Genomic DNA, 4,201 nt, shown 5'->3' on the forward strand with positions numbered 1-4,201 from the left:
AAAAATATATGTATGTACATATCTATTAGGTATAAACGGAGGGGTAGAAAATACCCTTATTTGAATGGACAATTTAAAAAGCTTATAAAATATTCCTTTGCACGTTCAATTTAGAATATAGATGCAAACAAATTATATTACACTGAAGCTGTTGCGAAAACATGAATGACTGTTTTAGTATTGTTAATGTTCTAAAACTAAAGTCGGTTTTCATTCACCCTGTATTCCTTTAAAGTATAAATTTACATTTTAATGTAATTAACCTTTTAATTTCAAACGCTTCAAGGTTATATTTGTCAGGAATACTATTTATTTCCCAGATGTCACTAGGGCACAAAAAATATAAATAAGGAGCTGTATGCTATTGAAAAATTGAATTTTAGACGAAGTTCAAAAGGTACGTACTTAGGACTTTCTATCTAAACATTTCTTTTTAAATCTACATATAAAATTTATTTTGCAATCTTTATTGTGTTTATTATAGTATTTAATTGATATTCAAATAGATGAGAAGCGTGGTTTTCTTGGTTTTCCTGTTGACCCTTTATTGTCTGGTCCGAGTGGGGGAGACCAAAGGCTGTGTTTGTGTTTGTCATAACAGACACTGTCATTGTCGTTGTTCTCGCGAGGTACGTACAGGAAAGGGTAAGAAAGTATTGATCTTATAACATCATTTGATTTTTACCAGCACTACTACATTTAAAATCCAAAACTTTATAACATTTAAGAAGCTCAATCATTCCTCATAATTCCATTGATATAATATATCTATCATTACATGTATATATAACTTAAATTATTATGCTAAATAGAGCAAACACATTTGGAACCTTTAATAATCAATTCCTCATAAAAATTGGTTTAATATATTCAATATATAATGACCATATTTTGAACCTTATAAATGAATGGTCCGAAGCGATTAATCATGGTACACTTAGATTTATCATAAAATAAACATACTCCATTAGAGGAAATAGCAAAATTCAAGTTATTATTCATTTAAATGCACTTTGATTTTGATATTGAGGTCTACGGGCAGAGCATGTTTTATTAAGATAATGAAAAAAAATGTAACTTGAATTGCATGCAGTCGTCATGGTGCATGTATGCATTAACTCTCTTTTTATCAAAATTTGAATTAAAATGAAACATTTACCATAGATATTTTGAAAAAAAAAGTGAACATGAGATTCCTTTTTTTCAATAAGGGCAGACAACTCTTCAAAACTTTTCAAGGTATAAAATGATCAGCCTCATATTTGTTTTTAGTTCTGTGAATTGGGTTCATTTTATTCTCATTTTTATCTAGCAATGTATTTTTAACTGGTTTTTAATTAATCAAAATTGTTCAAATTCATTCGGTATATGTCGAATACATAAATTATTGAATTTCATCTATGAAACTACATACTTTTCTGTTTTCTTATTGACATATTTAAAAAAGAAAAAAATTCATGAAACAACAAAAATCACTTATTTGGATTTGAACAAACATAGAGCATAAGGTTCCTTTATTAGCTGCTTGTAATCTTTTTGGTTACCTTTTTCCCCTTATCTATCTTTTCTTTATACTTTTGTATTCCCTAGGATCTGGCAAACGGTCTCAAAGAAGAACATAAAAGAGTAAGTATAAGGATATCCTCAGAAAATTTAACCTTAAGATAAATTATATAGTTACTACATTTTATATTGTGTGACTTTGTATTTGAAACTTCTTGAACCTTTATATGTAGTATGAATATTTTTTTATTTAGATGGAAACTAGAGATGAAACATCAAATGATAGGTGGCTTCCCCAACACTACTGATGAACAGTGGACTAACATAATTTCATGTACACGTAACGAGGAGATAATTCTTTTTGGCATTAATTTGTAACCTTTGTATGTATTATTGATAAAAGTATCCCTAAATAAATTATGATTAGCATTCCATGTGGCTTTTCATTGTATTTTATCTTCATGTGGTAGAAGATTGAGCAATTTTGTTCAAACTATAATAAAGTACAGTGCGTTGATTTAATACTAGTTATTCTCGGACATTTTCAAAAAAATCTTAAATAGAACATAAAGGTTACACGACGTACTAAATAAAGAATTTTTGCCTCTAGTGTATTCATACTTCCATGTTCGCAGCAATGATTCTACATAAAGGTCTAAGTTAAAAAACAAAATCGAAGGAAAGGTTAAAGTAAATAAATAAAATCTTACTTTAAATCAAATGTCCAATATCTAAATATAGAAGAAACATGGCAACTATCATAAAGCTAAACAAGAGACTTAAGAGTCACATCTATCACCAGAAAACGTTGGCTTGTAACATTCAGAAAAATACTCGTTTTGTATCAAACAGTTTAAATATGACCAACCACTGTTATGCAATTTTTGAGATTTTATCATTTTTTCTATGTATTTCTATATGAAACTTTTATCGCACATTGCTGCCCCCTGCCCCCTCCAAATCAGGATTTAAACAATCATTAATATACACTACTTGAAAATACTTCCAAACAAAGGATGAGGTGACTTGCGGCCCCTCGTATACTGACAGAAAAATAAATGTCAAATTTTTACTAAAATTTTTGTATGTAACTAATTACTGATATGTGTACTTTTATAGAGTACTATTTTAATTAAACAAAAATAGCAACGTGATTTGAAAGATATAAATCTTTTATTGGGGTAGGGGTATCATGTTTACATTCAATTCCCATTGCATTTTAACCCCGCCCCACTTTTTGAAGCCCTTAAAATATACGAGCGCAGATAGGTACAATTTTCTCCTTTGGCTGGTCACTGTATTTTATTGAAATCTACCTATATGTGAAAGGAGAAAATTGTACCTTACTGCGCTCACATGCTATTTTTTTAAAATAATTGAAAAATCTAGTTGGCCTTTCCCATTATAAACAGATCGACGGAACTAGATTTTCTGACGCAAGAATGAATTCATATGTTAATCAAGGCACAGGCGATATTTTCTAACTGACCAATCAGCTAAATGAAATTCGTTACGAGTGAGTACCACAAAAATACTACGGAAACTTGCTTGGAATTTTACTGCTTTCCGATAATTTTTTATGCATTTGAGACACAGATTAGACACGGATCTATGTACCATTTCCGAGACCACTGTAAAATTTATATACAGTTACAAACAATTGATGGAATACGTGTACATGATATACATTTAAGTATTGTAGCGTGTTTGGTGAGCAATTCGCTAGGTCTACACGTATTCCCGAGTATCGGTGAATACAAGTTTCATATGAATTTCGTGTACTAAAACAGTAAATGCTGAAAATCCATGCGCATTTTTAAGTATAAACAGCATTAGCTGACCATTATAAAAGTTTGAAATGTAGAAAAGGATAACAGGTAAATTTACCTAAACCAATTGTCTGCTATAAAATGTACAAGTAGTAAACCAGCATGTTTTGTTGTTCTGTCCTCGGATTGGACAATGACTAAGTGCGAAGTAATAACAATAGCCATATAAGGTCTTCTCGGACGCGCATATCCCTCTATTGTACTAAGACCTGCCCATTCTCTTGCCATGAAAGAAAATATTCTCACAAACCTGGCCGAATTTAGCTGTGATAGGGTCTAAAAAATCAAAGATAATGCAGTATTCCTTATAATTAAAATGTGTCTGAACCATTGAAACTATTCAAAAGGCGTCGTATTTATTCACTCATGTTTGAAAACTAACAACATCGTCATAGATTAAATATAATTCGTCGTGGAAAAAGGGGTCCAAGATAGCAATAATGTCACATCATCCATTGACTAACCGTAGCTTTTATGTTCTCGGGAAAAAGATTTTAAAAGATTTTTCTTATGTATTTCTGTGTTAATTTGAAACTTTAATCCCCATTTTGCCCATAGCTTACATCCATCAGGCAAGATTTGAGCAAATTTGAATCTCTACTGCCTGAGGATATTTAAATATAAATATGACTTATATTATGGCTTTTCTGTTTTAGAGAAGAAGGTTTTTATACGTTTTTACTAAATATTTTTATGTTAAACTTAGATCGCCAAATATTTCCGAACCCTCCCATCAGGAGTCATGATTTGTATAAAAAAAGAATCTACAATACCTAAGGATCCGTCCATATGTATATTACCTAACATGGTTTTGCTGTTCTTGAAAAAAATATCAAATGCTTTCCAATATATTCCGGTGTAAAATGTTG

General features: G+C 30.5%; 1 long non-coding RNA gene across 1 annotated transcript; it reads left to right on the plus strand.

Annotated features, from left to right (window-relative positions):
- Window positions 1-633: 633 nt before the first annotated feature.
- LOC134236116 (uncharacterized) lies at window positions 634-1,846 on the plus strand. Its single transcript, XR_009985543.1, has 3 exons — window positions 634-645; window positions 1,591-1,626; window positions 1,758-1,846. It is a non-coding gene; the product is annotated as an uncharacterized LOC134236116 (long non-coding RNA).
- The last annotated feature ends 2,355 nt before the right edge of the window (window positions 1,847-4,201 follow it).

This window comes from Saccostrea cucullata, unplaced genomic scaffold (genome assembly GCF_032062105.1).
Source record: "Saccostrea cucullata isolate Sc308-1 unplaced genomic scaffold, CSIRO_AGI_Scuc_v1 ctg3480, whole genome shotgun sequence".
Classification (NCBI taxonomy): Eukaryota; Metazoa; Mollusca; class Bivalvia; order Ostreida; family Ostreidae; genus Saccostrea; species Saccostrea cuccullata.